We start from the raw sequence: 18,266 nt of genomic DNA, 5'->3' as shown, positions 1-18,266 counted from the left end.
TTGAAAGAGATATTGTCTGTAAGAAACACAGAGTTAAGCCTTGTCTGCTAGGGAAGAGGGCGGGCAGCAGGAACACTGGGCACGGAGTCAGACCTCCTCCCAGGGTGACCTTGAGTAAGTCACCTTCCCACTCTCCAGCCCATTTCTTCACTGAACAAGGGTGTTATAGTTCCTGCTCTGCTAGTGTCCCCGGTGGAGGATCAGCCAGGGTGAGAGGTTTTGTGCTGTGGAAGGGACAGGGAGCTGACTGGCCTCTTGAGGACTTAGTAGATACTCACAAGTCTATTGTCCTTCTGCTGGAAGCTCAGCTCTTGGGGGGCAGCATAGAACTTTGTTGTCATTTTACAGCCAAAGCCTAGGTCCTGATGGGAATGGGGATAGGGAGCAGGGTAGTGCATACCTGTGAAAAAGCAAGGGGAAGAGGGAGGATGAGGGAGTAGGAGGAGAGTGAGGTGGGGAAAGAAGGGGAGCCCACCCACCCCCCAGCTGATGCCCCCCTCTTTCTGCTATGGCCCCACCTTAGCCAAGGTCTGACCTAGCCTCCTCCTACCCTCTGCTACCAGCCTGCTCCGGTGGTGACAGGCCCAGCCCCACCCCAACCAAGCTTAGCTCAAGCTCCTGGTTGGCACCCTTTCCACCTCCTGCCCCAAGTGCCATACAATGCCAAAGGAAGTCAGACCTTGGGCAGAGGGCTAGGACACTGCTTCCCCCACCCCCGCGCGCCCCACCCCACTACCCACATAGCCAGCCAGGCTCAGAGCCTCTCCTTGTCCCCGTGGCAGAGTTCTTTTCCTCACTTCCCCAAGGGCAAACTCTCCAGCACCTATGCTTAATCAGCTCCTCCCCTCAGAGGCTCCCTGGCCCCAGACAAGCACCAGCTGGCCCAGGAACAAGATGTGAGAGGCAGTCTCCAAAGACATTCGGTCCTTCCCCTTGGGGCCACGGTCCCTCACCCTCATCCTCCAACTCCCACAGGACAGGGCAGCTAATGGCCAGGCAGTCCCAGGGGTCTACTTCTCTGGATGATTGCCGGGTACTTGGAGAAATGGAGGAGCTTGGGGAGGTTGGCAAGGACTGGGTCTGCTGCGAAAACACAGGGGCAGCTGGCAGATTCAGATAAACTGGGCGACCACACACAGGGTTGCTGAGGTGGAGCCGAGACCAGCAATGGCTCCCTCTCTATTGATGCTAAACGGCGATGGCTTCTTATTTCAGGACCTTTAATACGCTTGACTGAGCGCTGGTTGTGGCTCAGAGGGAGAGCATAGGATGATTGCAGAGACCACCAGAGCTTCAGAGTTGAGGTCTTGTCTTGTTAAAGTAGAACCTGGAGAAGCTACCGAAACAGGCTGGTGGGGTCCTCTGGGTGAATCTTTGTGGGAGGGGCCATAATCGTCCTATTGCTCCCATTCCTGGGGCTTCTGTCTCCCTCAAACTTTGATTAAATGTTTGTTCTTCACCTAACAAGTTCAAGGTGGGCTGTTGTCAATGAAGACGACATGAAGTGTGGGGCCCTCCAGAGAGCAAGAGTGGAGACCACAGATATCCACCTGTCTCACTTTGGGTGGCCTCCCTGGTTTCATAAGTTTTCTCTAACATGGAAAAACGCCAGATAAATTTTTGGTAGATCCTGAATCTCACTAGGAGTTTTCCTTATCGGTGTCAAAGGGCTCCTTTTTCTGCCATTCACTTTTTAATCTGGGCCTGGCTTTCCTCATCTGCAAAGGGACCCAGGTCCTTTTAGGGCTATTCTCAAAGACTATCGTAAAGGCCTAAGTAAGACACCACGCTTAGGACTGAGGATGGAACTCAGTGGTAGAACAGTTGTCTAAAGTGCAGAGAGCCCTATGTTTGATCTCTAGCACTGCCAAATAGTAATAGTAACAATAACAGCAACAATAAAGATAGCCGGTTTAGAACACCCCCGGAAAGTTGAAGTGAACACTTTCTGTCTGTGTATATACCAGTTGTCACCACCATCCGTCTGGACCCTCAGAGTTGGTATACCGGGAGCAAATGGCTGGAGAAGGCAATTGCCATGCTGAATCTCTCTCCAGAAGAGCTCAGTTTCCAAGCGTGAGTGGCTTGTCCGCAATGGGGTCAGGGTAGCATTGCAGACCATTGCCCAGTCTTCTATCAGGGATATGATAACGTTTTCAGTCCTCCAGTCATCTCAAAATGTCTTGGACCAAATGTCTAGGGTCTAAACAACACAGCCAGACCCAGAGCACCATAGCCAGAAGGCTTCCTGTTTGTCATCCCCTTCCACTGGTTCTCCCAGGACCAATAGGTCTGGATCCGTGCACTGAGTCTCACCCTCAGCTTCACATCCACGCTCCTCATTTACAGAGGCTGAGGCTCTGGAGAGGCACATGCCATCACCAAGGGCACAGAACATCCCCAGGGGTGCATAGCTTACCCATGGCAAAGCCCTGACCAGATCCAGTGCGGTGCTTCCCAAACTGCCAGTTTTGTCTGACAGCAGCCATCACACACAGCAATCCTGTGCGTGCCACATGCCAGGTCCCGGCCCTGGGGGAACCTCCGTTCTAAAGGAGGGACAGTGAAAGAATGCAATCAACAGATGATATAAAATAAAGTCTATCAGCGACGTGGTGCTTTGACCAAAGACCTTGGACAGAGGACAGGCGGGAAGGGGAGCTCCTGGTTTATCTGTGAGGTCTGGAAAGCCCTGTTTTGAGAGGGGTGACATTTCTGGGAGACCTGAAGTGGAAGAAAGCATTTCAGGTCAGGGAATGAAAGCCAAGGAAAGGGAATGTGACCTGCCTGCCTATGACAAGAGTATGGGGCAGGAGGGAGGCGATTTGGAGAGAGCAGCTGGGGTTTCAAAGTGTCTGTGGCCTTGATACACAGTCCAGAGAGCAATGCAAGTGTCCTGTACACGCTGATTTCTTTTATTGTACTGGTGATCGTACCTGGAACTTCGGGTATGTGAGGCAAATATTCTACTATTGATATACCAGGACTGGATTCGCGTTTTCATCAGATTCTGTGGGTAGTCACGTGACATGGGGCTAATGAGCCAGGTAGGGATGGGTCAGAGAGATAGGCTAAAATGACTCTACAGAGACAGGCAGTGGTGGTGCACACCTTTAATCCCAGTACTCGGGAGGCAGAGGCAGATGGATCTCTGTGAGTTCGAGGCCAACCTAGTCTACAAGAGCAAGTTCCAGGACAGGCTCCAAAGCACCAAAGCTACAGAGAAACCTTGTTAATAATAATAATAATAATAATAATAATAATAAGAAGAAGAAGAAGAAGAAGAAGAAGAAGAAGAAGTCTCAATAGAGTGATTGTGAGGGTTTCGGGGGGGAGGTGACATTGGGAATCCAAAGGGGTAGCTGGAAGAGATTTGTAATCTGTTGTGGAAATAGCTTGTGGCTGATTGGTTATGGGCAAAGAGGGGCCAAGAAAGAGACAGAGACAGGAAAGTTGACTCATCCCCAGCTTGAGTGACACTAGTTCCTGTCACAAGGGCATTCTCTAGGGCTACAGCCAAGTCCAATCTTTTGTGTAATAATACCTTCTGGGGTCAGTAAGAGACATTGCACTCATGTTCATCAGGTGGAGAAACTGAGGCACACAGGAGCCAAGCCCAGCTCTATAGAGAACAAACAGTATGCCTAGACAAAGATCTAGGACTTGAACTCCATCCAGGGCAGCCCTCGGGCACCAGAGCCATGGAGACCAAGTTGTGGCCACCAGTTTTATTACGTATCGTGCTGTGACCTTGACCAGGTCCTAAGAGCTCTTGGAGCCCCAGTTTCCCCATGGATATGACAGTGAGGCAATAGGAGCTGCCTCATGGCATCCATGTGAGGTCTGAATGGGAGAGTAGGCCCTTGACAAACGTTCTGCCGTGTTTTCCCTGGGCATAGCTTGAGTATGTGTCTTGTTCCTTATGTCTGCATGTATGGACACTGTGCTCCCGTGTGACCCATGTATAGAAGCTGTCTATGTTGCCACATCACAGTGACAAGCAGGCCCTGCCTGGGTTTCCTGTAAGGACAGCAGGTCATTTGATTGTGGAGCTTCGACATACCCTGCCCCATGCCTGTGTCTGAGGTAGGAGCCCTTGCGTCACTAGATTGCTAGAAGTGACTTGGGGCCAGCAAGAGTCGACGCGCCTGGGCATCCAGCCTGCTTGCCAGGGCTATGGCTGACGTGACCTGGGAGGACATGGCAGGAGTCAGGGGTGGGGGGACCAACTGATGGAGGGCAGGAGGGAGAGAATAAAAGAGCTGTGTGAGTAAGAGGGAGGGGCCGTGGAGAGCAGGAAGGAGGAAGGAACCAGCCTACAAGGAAATGGGCAATCACAGATCTAGAGTCTGCCCTGCCCAGAGCCCCTTCCGTGGGTAGTTTGGGAGCCTCCCTATGCCCCTCTGCCTACCAACCCTCTTTGGCTTGCTTTTATTTATGTTCCTGTTCCCAGGAGGCAGCTGGCACAGAGTAAGGCTAAAGGGGCGGTACTCCCCATTTTTTTCCCCAAAGCTATTTCAAAGGGAGTGTCCCAGCAGGGCACACACAGTGATTAAGAGGGAGGGAGGCATGACACCGACTGTCCACTACAGGACCCAGCGGGTAGACTGGACATTAGCCAGCTCTCCTCCTGGCTCTTGGCTGTAAGTTCGGTGGCCCTGACACCACCCTCTGGCCTTCCCAGACACTCCTTTCAAAGCTGGCTGGAGTCCTGTGAGGAAGGGCTGCTTGGGATAGGCAGCCACCTCCCCTCTCCCACCCCTTCCCACATCAGCCCTCCTGCAGCCTTTTGCCCACCCTCTTTGCACACCCCGCTTCAGCCAGTTTTAAAAAAAAAAAAAATGCTCCAAGGCTCCCTGTGTCTGTCCTCCAAAAGGCAGGCCCTACCCTGCCCTGAAACTGTGTCTGTGAACTGGCTTTACCCCGTAGACCCCCCACCCACTGACCCACTAAGAGGACCCTCAGAGCCAGGCCAGCTGTCTACTTGCCCGGGACTACCCCTCCCGGTCTTCACTCCCCAACTCTCCTCCCACATGCCCGCCTTCCCACAGCTGCATAAACTTCTGGCCTGCCTGTGCACAGAAGCCTGGCTTCTACCCGCCATGGTCCCTTGGCACTCTGTAGAAGTCACACCCTGCTCTTTAGGAGTTGGTGCCTTATGCCCTTTGCCCCACACTCTCCCATCCTCCCATCCCCCACCCAGTGCTGCCCCACCAGTGGCCCCCATCGCACTCTCCTGCCTGCAGCTGCTGAGGCAAACCTTGGGTACATACACACAAGGAGCATTTCTGGATGAGTACCAACCCCACTGGGATCTTGTTTTGACCCATTTACCTGCCCGGGTCTGGGAGTGGAGCGCAATTTCCCTGGTTATATATTTGCATAACCAGTGACTTTGTGGGCAAACTTTTCATTCTTTGGATTTCTCCCGGGAGTATGCCATTTTGATAATGATAGACTCACTTGATCTGATGATGCGTCCCCTCCCCTCCCCTCATCACCCAATCCCTCACGCCGCCTCCTGGGCTGCTTGGAGAAACTGACAAGTTCATTCCAGGCTCCATGGGAACCTGTGTCCCGAGCGCTCTGGCTTCTGCCAGAACTCCAGAGAGACCCTTTCTATATGCCTGCCTGGATGGCTTCTACACAGGACACACTCCAAGAGGACATGAATTTAATATGGATTTTAGGCAGGAGTGACAGACATATTTTAGTGGGAGCATCTTCTGGGGGGTTCTGCAGCTCACGGCCCCAGTGCTAATTCTTTGTGGGTTCCTGTGGTTTGGCTGCAGGATATACTAGGGCTTCTGGCCTGCCATTGGAAGAGTGATGTAGAAGGCCAGGCATCGCAGGGCCTCCTGTGGTTTGTGACACATGGGACATCTGGTCTGGTCAACAAGGACTCTCCCTGGCTCCTCCCTGATTCCTGAGAACAGCCAGCTGTTCAAGAGTTAATAGCCATTTCCCCCAGGTGACCAGGCAGCTCTAGGGGAAGGAGCTCTGAGGAGTCAGCCAGCCAGAGACTCCCTCCCAGATGGCAGTTTACAAAAAGGGTGTGGTGTGGCAGACTGGGGAGAGGGTGCTGGGCCACACCTCTGTGATGGTGGCCAGCCCACCCCAAGTGGATGGCATTGAGTCAGACTGTGAAGTGAATACTAGCTGATGGCAAGGGTGAGTAGTGGGTGCCCCTTTAGGCCTCGTGACCCCACCTAGGCCAGGCCCAACGACCCCAGGATCTGCAGTTCCATGCTTAGCCCTGGCACACCCCCCCCCTTTTTTGTGGTTTGAGTGATTGCCATACAGTGTTTGATTTGGTTAAGTTACAATCACGACCCTTTAAGGAGAAAACATATAATTCTAGTAATTTTATTGGGCTCAGGTTTCAGGCAAATGGAAACAAAATTGCCTCTAAAAATAAAACACAGACACAGAGGATTGAATAAAACAATAATAATAAAATGCCTCCCTTGCCTGGAGATAAGTGGTAAAGCTTTTTGTGAAATATTAGAGAAAGGGTGGGGTGGGGTGGGGGGGAGAGACCCGGGTGAAGAGAGGAGGAAAGAAAAACTCCACCGCCCTTGCTTTCATTTCTGTATTGCCTTCCCCAAAAGGTTGATTTATGTATTCTAAAGAAATGTAGAAAAAGCCACTAGAGCAATTGGTCCTTGTCCCGCTTTTAACAGTACAGGTGGACGAAAGGGGCTGGCTGCCAAATACTTCTGGTTGAAGGGAGGGGTGGGAGTGCTCGCTCCAAACCACTCCTGGAATGGCTTAACTCGCCCAGCGCAAATCAATGACAACCTCTCCCTGGCAGCGGCAGGCTCCCGGAGCAGCGCTGCCTCGTGGACTCCCAACCTCGGACCCTGGTGGAGCTCAGGACACGGCCCGGGCAATAGTGCGACGTCCCCGGGGCGGCCAGGTGGGTTTGCGGAGGCCTTGGTCGGCGGGGAAGGGGATGTGATCAGGGCTCTGGGACGCAGGGTCCGTGGGGAGGAGGTGGGACTGAGGCCGGCTGAGAGCCCGGGGTGAGCAAGGCAGGCGCCTAGCTCGGCGGGGACCCGGTAGCCCGGGTGGCGCCTCCGAGCACGGACAGGCTCCTGCTGGCGCTAGCAGGCACCGCGGCTAGGTCGTTTCTCACCCTAGCCTTGCTGGATGAGAGTGCGAAGGTATGGGGGCCCAACCTGGGACAGAACCTGGAGAACTCTGCGGCACCACCCGTGGCCTCCCTTCCTGGCAGCTTCCTTCGAGACCGCTAAAGGCTGTTACGGACAAATACGACCAGTTTAAACTGCACACTCCGCGTCCCGGGTTTAAAAAAAAAAAATCAAGTTGGTCTGCCCGACTATCAGATGCAAAACTTAAGGACCAAAACCATGGCATTTTGGCAGAACTCTTGGTCCCAGGAGGTGAGCAGAGAAATAAACGGGGATCCACAGACGTCCTTAAGCATAGTGGAGGGTGTACTATCAGGGACCTAGAGCTCCAATCTGGAACTGAAGAAGTGGAAGAACGGCCCAGCCCTCCATCCTAAGCGGGCAGATGGTGAAAACTTTCTGGTCTATGAGTCAAGATGGGGTCTTACAGCTCTGGCGGTGTGGCAACCAGGTGCGGGGAATACAGGGATACCTTCTCATAAGTCGCCTGTCTTTGTCGTCCCCAGCTTTCCCCTCTCCCCCGCGCGCGCCCCTCACCAGCCCTGCTTGGAGCGTCTCAGTGCTGGATCCCATAGTCTTCATGCCTCATAGAGAGGATTCCCTAGGCGCCAGACTCCTATCTTGGCTTCTGCTGACTGGCCTGTGGCTGCCTGGAGGACAGACAGGCAAGGGGCAGCTGCCCTCTTGGTTTAGCAGCTGGTCCTGGCTCTGTGTAGTTCCGCTGCTGGCTGGGGCCATGCCACTTCCAAACGTCTTTAACTGCGGAATTTTAAAATGGGAAGGAAGTGATCAGTCATTCGGCAGTTTTCTCCAGATCAGAAGGATTTTTGGAAAGGGCTCGAGGATGGGAGTGGATGTGGTGGCAAAGATGCTTGCGGGATAGGGGCAAACTTGCAAAGCTTCAAGTTTTAGCTCCACTCCTCCCCTGTTTTCACTGATGAGAGTCTCAGGAACCCCCTCTGGGTGGAGTTCCAGGAATTAAAAGCAGCCTGGGTACTGGCACCATGACTCCTTAAAGCCCACCATGAACTGAGAAGAAAGCTACACTTTCTCTCTGGTCAGGAATGGCATCCCTTTGGTGCTGTTCCCTAAGCTCCCCCAAGCCACCCCCAACCCGATCCAGTCCATTTTACAGGTGAGAACCCGGGTGGGAAACACCCTCCAGAATCACACTGGAGACAGCAGAGGAGTTCAAGGTCCTTTACTCAGAACTGTGGACATCTCTACTGACCGGGTCCTGTAGACCCCGCCCTCCCCCCACGGAGGTGGCACACTTGTTATAAGTGGTAGACACGGAGCACCCAAGACTTTTTGGAAGCCTGCTGAGAAAGGCAGAATTCTAGAATTGGATTCCCCCATCCTCCCCTCGGGAGCCTTGGATGAGACAGTAGCCGTTCCTTGGGTAGCTCTAAATGAAACCCAGAGATGTGAAGGCTCTTCGCTGACTGAAGAGGAATTCAGAAAAGACTTCAAAAAAGCAGAGGGCATGGGGGAGGGACTTTATGTAAGGAGACCTAGAGAGCAAAGGCCTGCAGGTTGCAGAGAAGGAGCCTTGACCTGCCGGGTCAGGTTCAGCATTGCAGATAAAGTGGAAACTGGAGGCCAAAGGAAGAGGTGGGGCTCAGAGAGACACAGTGTGCCAGAGAACACTCGTCCACATCTTCTCTTGGACTCAGCCAGCCCCGTTGGGTTGGAATCATTAGTACCACTTTGTAGATGAGGAAACCAAGGCTCACAAGGATTAAGTAAGCCATCCACGAGCCTGAATTCAGAGCTACCCATCATCTCCTCTACTTTTTAGAATCTTATGCTCTAATTGAGGAGACTGTTTCAGTTACAGTATAATATAAGATAGTATGTAAATGTTACAGCTAGGATTAATTATTTTTGAAAACTAGATTCTCTTCCAGTCAGACCAATTCAGTAGCTGTTGTATTGTGTGCCGTGCAGTTCTGAGCACTATGATAAATTCTGAGCATCCCTCAGTAAATGAAATCAGCCAGGCCCTGACCTCTGCCAGTGGGAGTAGTACCAGGAATGCCCGGCTCTCACTGGGAATTGGTTGAGTAAGGAAGGTCGTGGGTGGGAAGATGTCATAGGAGGCCTGGGTGAAGAGGAGGGATGGGAGAGGGCAGGGAGGAAGGTGGTAACAGGAGCTGGACTAACAACTGTCCCCACGCCAGTCACAAGTACTTGTCTCTGGCCCAAAGAGTGCACGCAGCATGATCAATCCCTGACCTGAAGGCCCAGGAAGAGAATGGAGCCCCTGCTGTTTAGCTGGTTTCTGGCTTACGGTTGTGGGTTCTGAAATGAGCCTGTCATTTTGAGACATGACAAGGACAGATGAAGAAGCAGCCCCGTGCAACTGCTGAGAGTGCTGGCCTCTCTCTGGAGCAGTGCCAGGCTGGCTAAGAACACTCCTGAGATACCAGTCATGTCCCGCAGTAGCCGGGATGATATATCCCACACTCTCGGGGCTCACAAGCTGTTTTAAGCCCTTGACATTTACCATCGGACACAAGCCTGCCCACCGTCACAGGACTTGGTAGTAAAACCAGAGTAGCTTATGCTAGCCTACCATGGAGGCTTATGGACTTAACTGAAAAGATTCTACATCAACTGTGTTCCTGATGCTCTACCCTCTTTGTGAGCTGACCGGATGGATCTGTCCTAATAGAATGATGTCAGATGGAAGATACAGCAGCCATACATGTTTCAGGACCTGGTTTGCTGACTCTCCTAGCATAGCTCCTGCCTGGCTGGGCGGTGCTCTGGGATCGTGCCTCAGTGGAATTCCCAGCACTCTGGCCAGGATGATAGTCGCTTTTTCTGTCATCTTCTTTTTCCTAAAGGAGAAAAAAATATGAGTTTGAGGCTACTGGATCAGATTTCATTCTGTTTTGATAGCCCACTGTCAGAATATAGGCATTTTCTTTCTAATATCGAGATGGTTGGTCCGACGAGCGCGGCTTGCACCCGGCTGGCTGTCCTGTGTTTACAGCAATTACACAGGTGTATAATTGCATGGGGATGTTTGTTGGCTCAACCCTGCTCAGCCGTGCAGCCCCACAGGTTGGGCCAGGGAGAGGGCTGTTCAGTTTGTTTTCCTTTGGCTGGGAACTGAGGAGATGAATAGAGGGAAGGGAATTGGGTTGAGAGATTGTTGCCAAGAGCAATTTGGAGTCTCCTTCATATTAGTCAGAGATGTGTTTTCCTTTCTGAAGCCACCACATAGAAACTTCCACGAAGGGCTCTCTCGCTCTCTCCCACCCCGTGTGTGTGTGTGTGTGTGTGTGTGTGTGTGTGTGTGTGTGTGTGTTAGTTAGCTTTTGTTTTGATTTCTAACTTGCTAGACTTCTCATGACTAAGCAAAAAAGAAAAAAGAAGGAAAGAGAAAGAAAACAACTTGGAGGATGGCGTGATGAAACCAGCCTTTGATAACATACATTCTGCATGTCATGACTTAATAAATTTGAAAATGATCAATCCCAATGTACTGTGATGGAGTGCAAGGAGTAATTCCTTTGGAGAGAGAATTGATCTTTGTGGATGCCGTTTTGGGATTGAAGCATGATTTCCCTCTGTGCGGCTTGATCCTGGCCTTGGATAAGGAGGGATTCTGGTGGCCTTTGCTTTCGCTCCATCTGGAGGGTCCCTCCATCTGGGCCTGGTGTGGATCCATCTAGGTTCACTTTTCTATCCTGCCCTTACCATGTTCCTCTCCCTTCCACCTAAGACATGACAGGATACTCAGGGAGCCAGGAACTGAGCCATCGCCTGCTGGCCCTAAGACAGGAATCTGGGGACACTGATTAATAAGCAATTCATGTACAGAACAGAGTAGAACAACTCTGATTCCAAACTTGAAAAGTAGCCTAAGAAGGTGTGCAATCTCTGTGGGCTTTTCCAAGTTACATACAAACTAAAGGCAGTCAAACACATGACCCTCCCAGTGATATCATGTGACTTGCCTTGACCTTTGACAATGTCTGCATTGCCTACATATGTGTGGGAATTTACACATATATGACTTCCACGGGTTTTTGTTCATGGATTCTCTCCATTCCTCTTAAAAATTTTATTATATTTGTTTATGTGTGTGTTTTTGTGTGTGCGCGCATACATACATCCGGGGTAGGGCACAAATATGCCATAGAGCTTATGTGTGGTGATATGACAATTTAGGGAGTTGATTCTCTCCTTCCATGCAGATTTCTGGGATCAAACTCAGGCCATCATGGTGTTGGGAAACACTTTTTCCTGATGAACCATCATGCTGGGTTTCTGACAGCTATTGCTACTCGGTTATCCAGAGATAACCAATTATCCCAGTGACCTTTGTGAAGCTACTAGTATAGGCCACTGTAGAAGGGACAAGTGGGTCCAGCTCCTGTTGACATTTCATTTGACATGAGAGAAGTGTAGCAGAGGCCACCTCTAGGAGGCAGAATGGAAATAGGAATTTTGGTTTGGTTTGGTTTGGTTTGGTTTGATTTTTTGAGACAGGGTTTTTCTGTAGCTTTGGAGCCTGTCTTGGAACTAGCTCTTGTAGACCAGGTTGGCCTTGAACTCACAAAGATCCGCCTGCTTCTGCCTCCTGAGTGCTGGGATCAAAGGCATGCGCCGCCACCGCCCGGCTTAGAAATAGGAATTTTTTAAAGGATTGTTTTTAGATTTGGAGGTGGTGATGTGGATGGATTGGTCTGGATTTTAAAGATTCATCTACTTTGTTCTTATGTATATGAGTGTTTTGCCTACATGTATACCACATGTGGTCTGGGACCTGCAGACACACAGAAGAAGGCATCAGATCCCCTAGAACTGGAGTTACAGATGCTTATAAACAAAACCCGGGTCCTCTGTCAGAGCAACAAGTTCTCTTAACTGCTGAGCCACCTTTCAGAGTGTTTGCCTTTGGTTCTGAGACAGAGATTCATGTAGCCCATGCTCTTCTCAACTTCCCTATGTAGCTGAGGATGTCCTTCAGCTCCCGATTCTCCTGCCTCAGCTCTGAAATGCTAGGATTACAGGTGTGCTTTTGTTTTTGAATAGCAATTCCACTAAATTATAGTTCACATCCATATACTTTATTCACTTAAGATGTGTAGTTCACTGATCTTTTAGTTTATATATAGAGGTCATGCAACTATTACTATAATCTATTTTAGAGTCTTTTTATCGTACTAAAAAGAAGTGCTGTGCCCATTAGCAGTCACTGCCCCTTCACATGGAGCAGTCTTTCTGTCTCTCTAGACTTATTTGTTCTGAACATTATCATAGATGGAATGATATCATATGTGAGCTTCTGTGATTTTTTATCTCATGCAATGTTCTTCAGAGGCATCTACTTGAAGCATGCATTGACACTTGATTGCTTTTTCATCGCCAAATAGTATACCTGCCCCAGAGCTGCCACATTTGGTTTATCTTCTCTCCAGTTAAAGGATATTTGGGTTGTTTTCACATTCTTATAAAGGTCACTGTGTATAAGCTTTCGCATGGCCCTGGGTGTATTTCATGCTCATGGGTGTATTCCTAGAAGTGGAATTTCTGGTCACATTGGGAAACTGCCGGGCTGTTTTTCACGGTGGCCCTATTGCACATTGCCATCTGCAATGTAAGAGAGCACACAACCTCAATACTGCTGGATAATATCGTTCAATTGCAGTCTTCCTGTTTTCTCTGTTTTGTCTTGTTTTGTTTTCTGAGAAGGGGAGAGTGGTGCTATGTAGTCTACGAAGCCTTGACCTCTTTCCTCAACCTCCTGAGTCTTAGGATTACAGATGTGTGCCTCCCTCCATTCCTGGAGGCCATCCGATTTACCAAGGGTTTATTTGTCTAAGGAAGCAACGTCCTTAAGTCTGGAGTAAGCTCGGCCACATTTGCCATAGTTATTTATCCTGAGAACCATTTGCCCTCTGGGATGTCCTATTTATCAGTGTATCCTCTGAACTCATGCCAAGTGTCCCCTCTAAGTTTCTACCTAACAATTCTGTGATTTCTGTGTGGCTGGGTGCTCTGTTTTCAGTGGCATCTAAGGTCTGCAATGAAACAATTTTTGTAATTGCTGGGAATGATGGGAGGGCTGACTCTCTTGGAACAGAAGTAACTGAGACCTGGGGTATAGGGAACCGCTTTATTTGAATACTACCAAAGATTGTAAAAACGTGCCTTTCATCTGAGCGTACTGAGTGCAGCCTGTTAGACAAACTGTGGCTTTGTGAGCCAAACCTCAGCACTAGAAGGGGATGCCAGGAGCTCCTTGGGGGAGTCGCTGTGTTACAACTTGGCTGGGGTGGTCCATGGACAAGCTGGGGCAGGCTTTGTCCCTTCAAACCATTGCTTAGTTCCCCGGCCCCTTGCTTGACCGACTGCATGTCGCTCTCATCTTGAAGCCTTTTAAGAGCTGGCAGGTGCTGGTCCCACCTGAGAGAGAGGGCAGAAGAAGCATCGGTGGCAGCCAGGCTGCAGGTGATGGTGATGAGGTTTAAGAACCCGCAGGATCCTCTGCACCTTGGTTCCCTCCTCTTAAATGGCAGTAGCTTAGGCTCTATCTCCAGAGGGGTCGGCACAGCTGACTCAAGCTGCGAGTGAAAGGAGTTTCCTGCCACTTTGAGCAGCCCAGAGCCCTTGAATAGAAAGAAGCCCCTGGAGTTTAGCTTTGACCATTCAGGGTGTCACATTTCGGAGAACCATTGTTCCAACTTCTTGGAGCAGGAGTTATGAAATGGAACTTACATGCTCGGAGTCACGCTCTCTGAGGACAGGGACCAGAGGACCACATGATCTACTGTAGTTGCTCTGGCTGGTCTGGGGGTGTCAACAGCTGTGATGTGACAGAATTTAGACTTGGTGCCACTTTCTTCTCTGTCCCCTCCCCGTGGTAGTCTGTCCACTCCCTTGGGAAGCTTTAGAACTTTCCCTACCTTATTTGACTAATAAATCTAGTAGCGTCCTAGAGCGCCATGCATTCATTCCTCCACCAACATTTCCTAACCCTGTTCTATGAATAGCAAATCAACCAAAGCTCAGTGCCTGCCCTCAAATAATGTACCAGCACATTTTAAGCAGTGAGCCATCCTGAGACTAGTTCCCACAGGTGCGATTTTAGACATCCCTGACTCAGATGCCGGAGAGTCAGGGAGACCCGAACTCCTGGCAGAGGAAAGCAGCTCTGCCTGTAAACTTGTCTTCAAGCCCTACTTTCCACCCTTCCTCACTGTAGCTTGGCCCTCTGCAGATTGCCCAAAAAGTGCTTCTGCCTGTTGCAATTTGTTGCAATTTGTTAGCCCTTCTGCGTAATTGTGCAGTAAAGCCCAATGCCCAAGCATCTCTGTGCTAAGTTACCCTGGTACAAACCCCGGGCAGTGCAGCTGGGTTGTTTGGTTGCCCTATGTTCTATACTGATCTCCATAGTGGCTGTACCAGTTTACACTCCCACCACCAGTGCCGAACACCATTCATTGTTGTTCTTGGTTTCCTTGACCTTAGCCATTAGGACTGCAGGTAGGGGATAGAATTTTAAAATGGTTTAAGGTTGTGTTTCCTAATGGCTAGGATGTTGAACACTTTTTAAAATATGTGTTGGTCACTTATGCTTTTTAAAATTTAATTCCCAGCCAGGCTGTGGTGGTGCACACCTTTAATCCCAGCACTCGGGAGGCAGAGGCTGGTGGCTCTCTGTGAGTTCAAGGCCAGCATGCTGGTCTACAAGGCAAGTTCCAGGAAAGCCAGAGCTGTTACACAGAGAAACCCTGTCTCAAAAAAGCAAACAAAGAAAGAAAGAAAGAAACAAAACATATATATCTATTTTCCACTAACTTTCAGAAGCTTTCACTTACTACATTTTTGAGAGGGTTGTGTGTGTGTGTGTGTGTGTGTGTGTACGTGCAGTATAGATCATGTGTGGGGGTCAAAGGACAATTTGTAAGAGTAAGTTACCTCCTTCCACCCTGTGGATCCCAGGGATTGAACTCAGGTCATCAGATTTGGCACCAAGCACCTTTCCCCACTGAGCCCTCTTGCCAGCCCCCATTGATGTCTTCTTTTGAGAACTGTCTGTTCGATATTAGCCCATTTGGTGATTGGAAGATTTGGTTGTAGTCAGTCTTTTTCCAATTCTTCATGTATTCTATATATTAAATGTTTGTCTAAAGTTTATTTGGCAAAGACTTTTCTCCCATTTTGCCGCTGTCTCTTCACTTGAGTGTTATTTCATTTGCAGGCTAGGAACTCTTTAACTACATGTCATCCCCTCCCCCCAGCAATTCTTACAGTTGCTTCCTCTGTTTCCAGGGTCCTTCTCTATCTGCACCTGTCTGTATCTTAATGTGTTTCCTTCTAGTAGTGCCAACATTTCTGGCCTCATATTAAGACACTGATTAATTTGGGGTTGATTTTTTGTGTAGGGTGAGAGATTTAGATCTAATTCTACTCTTTGGCTTGTGAATATCGGTTTTCCCAGCGCTGTTTGCTGAAGGGACTTTTTATCTAATGTATATCTAGGATATGTTTATCAAAACTTTGGTGGTTGTAGCTCTGTTTGTTCCTCAATTCTCATCATCAGTTGGCTACATGTCTATTTTTGTGTCCGAATCATGCTATCTTTGTCCCTACGACTCTGTGGTATACATTGAAATCAGACATTCTGATACTTCCAACATGGTTTCTTCTGTTTTGGGTTGCTATTGCTATTTAGGGTGCTTTGCACTTTCATAGATATTTTAGCATTTTTTTCCCTAGTTCTATGAAGAATGTTATGGAGTTTTCATGGAGATTGCATTGAGTCTGTATATTTGATATTATAGCCATTTTTTCCACATTAATTCTGTCATGGAACAGTGTCTTCTTCCACATTTTTCTTTGTTGTCTTTCAGTTTTAATCGTAAAGGGTTTTCATCTCCTTAGCTTTAGTTCTAGACATTCGGTTTTATTTTTTGAAACTGTTGTGAGTGAGACCTTCTTTCCGAACTTCTCAGCATGTTCATTATTGTTGCGTAGAAACGTTACTGACTTTTGTGCGGTTTTGTATTTGGCTTTTTGCAAATATTTATCATAGCTAAGCATTTTCTGGTTGAATCTTTCAAGTCCTTTAAGCACAGAACCATGTCAGCCCCAGTTGGGACATTTGGCTCCCTGCTTCCTGTCTGTAGCCCCTTTTTACTGCTGCAGAGAAAATTTCAAGTACTATCTTGAACAAGAGCGGAGAAAGTGGGTACTTCTGTCATGGTCCATGTTTTAGAGGAAATTGTTCAGCTTCCTCCTGTTTGGTATAATGTTGGCTATATGTTTGTCTTATGTAGCCTTTATTATGTTGAAATATGTCCATTCTATTTCTAATTTCTTCAGGGATTTTATCCTTAAGGGATGTTGAACTTTGTCAAATGCCTTTTCTGTGCCAGTTGAGATGGTTGTGATTTCTGTCTTTAAGTCTACTTCCTTGCTGTATCGCGCATATGTGTTTCTATGCTGATTTTGTGTATGTTGAACCACCCTTGCATCCCTGGGGTGAAACCAAGTTGGTCATGATGGATGATCTTCCTAATGCATTCTTGTGTCTATCCAGAGATAAATGGATAATGAAAACGTGGTACCTGTACACAATGGAATTTTATTCAGCCGTAGGAAAAATGATGACATTTGCAGGAAAGTGAGTGGAACTGGAAATTATTACGTTAAATGAAATAAGCCAGACCCAGAAAGACAAATATCACACGTTTTCTTTCATATGTGGATTGCAGATTTTAAATTTTATATTTTCATATGCATATATGAGAGTGGAGGTTATGAAACGAGAAAGAGGGGAAGAAGAAGAGCGCTTAGGGGAGCGAGGCCAAAGAATTCCTGTGATATGGAAGCAGAGACAGGGGGATGGAAACAGGGTAGGGGAGTAGGAGGAGAGGACCAGTAAGAACAGCATGTAGATAAAACTAGTTTTTAAAGAGTACTTCTGCCATTCCGACCTCAGCCACCAACTCTCCGCTCCCTTGCTGGGCCAAGTGGTGGTGGAGCTGAGGAGAGGGAAGGGGAGGGGAGAAAAGGGGAGGGGCGGGAAGGGAGCAGCTCTGTTCCCCAGATCTGGGCTCTGTGCTTCTCAGTCTTGGCTCTCACCCTATAACCCTGACTGGACAATTCACAGGACAGCTGTGCTCCGAGGACTGAAATAATCAGTATTTATTAAAGCTCTTGAAGGGGGGCCTCAGGGAGGAGGTAAAGAAGGGTCGCATTTCTGCTTTGCAACAAGGGAGAGCCAGGTGAGGAAACCTGAGGCAGCTTCTAGGAGCTGAGCCCTTCCCTCCCTCCCTTCCTGGGAATGCACATGGGACTGCAGCTTTGGGAGGTGGGAGATATTTTTCTCTTTTTAATGAAGGAAGAGCCTTGAGGGTTCATTTGAATAGGGATTAATATCCCTATGGCCTAGACCTGCCCAGAAGGAGAAATTCTAGAAGGGTGGAAGTTGCAATAAAAGGAAATGGGCTTGGTCTTCTTCCAACTGATGAGGAGGCCTCACGCTTGGCAGGTTTGAAGGGAACATGTATGGGGTACTTACCTGGGCATGGCTGTTACCCTCTAGACTGTATGCGCACACGCCTGTGGGTGCATGTGTGTGTGCATGTGCGTGTGTCCTCATATGTGTGCCTGTGCTTTAGGTAACTAGCTAATCTAAAGGTAACAAGATAAAGGAGACACCGGGAAGTTATGAAACCACCCCGAGTGTCGTTGGCCCTGGTTTGATCTTGTTTATCATCACAAGGTTGCACTCTACAGCCCGAGCTGGTCTTCCTGCTTCCCCCTCCCAGGTGTTCCCCAGTGTATGCACCTCTATGCCCACCTCTTGGCCCTTGATTTTGTCTGTTTGATCGATTTGTTTTGTTTTGGTTTCTTTTTTTTGTATTATTTTATTTATGTAAATATGTGTGTGGATGCCCATGGGGATCAGAAAAGGACATTGGATCTCCTAAAACTGGAGTTATAAGTGGTTGTGAACCACTTCATGTGGATGCTAAGAGCCAAATTCCGGTCCTTTGCAAGGACAGCAAGTGCCCTTAACTGCTAAGCCATCTTTGCAGGCCCTGGCCCTTGGTATTTGAGTTTTCTCTCCCCTGAGCATCT

The 18,266-nt window shown here is 48.9% G+C and overlaps 1 protein-coding gene across 3 annotated transcripts in view; it reads left to right on the top strand.

Moving 5' to 3' along the window:
- Zbtb7c (zinc finger and BTB domain containing 7C) overlaps positions 1-18,266 on the top strand; it is a 241,222-nt gene that overhangs the window by 150,555 nt on the left and 72,401 nt on the right. Inside the window, exons 1-2 of one of the 3 annotated variants that reach the window (XM_041639288.1) lie at positions 6,048-6,171; positions 6,815-6,919. The exons of 1 other annotated variant lie outside the window; for it this stretch is intronic. The gene's annotated coding sequence lies outside the window, so the exon portion shown is untranslated. Of the gene's footprint in view, positions 1-6,047; positions 6,172-6,688; positions 6,920-18,266 lie in introns of those variants that run through there. One more of the 3 variants, XM_041639287.1, reaches the window with a different exon arrangement.

Source organism: Microtus oregoni, unplaced genomic scaffold (genome assembly GCF_018167655.1).
Source record: "Microtus oregoni isolate MIOR12 unplaced genomic scaffold, Mior012 000057F_ref0000458, whole genome shotgun sequence".
NCBI classification, from domain to species: Eukaryota; Metazoa; Chordata; class Mammalia; order Rodentia; family Cricetidae; genus Microtus; species Microtus oregoni.
Note: the sequence above shows the minus strand (reverse complement) of the source record. Positions and strands in the feature narration are given on the sequence as shown.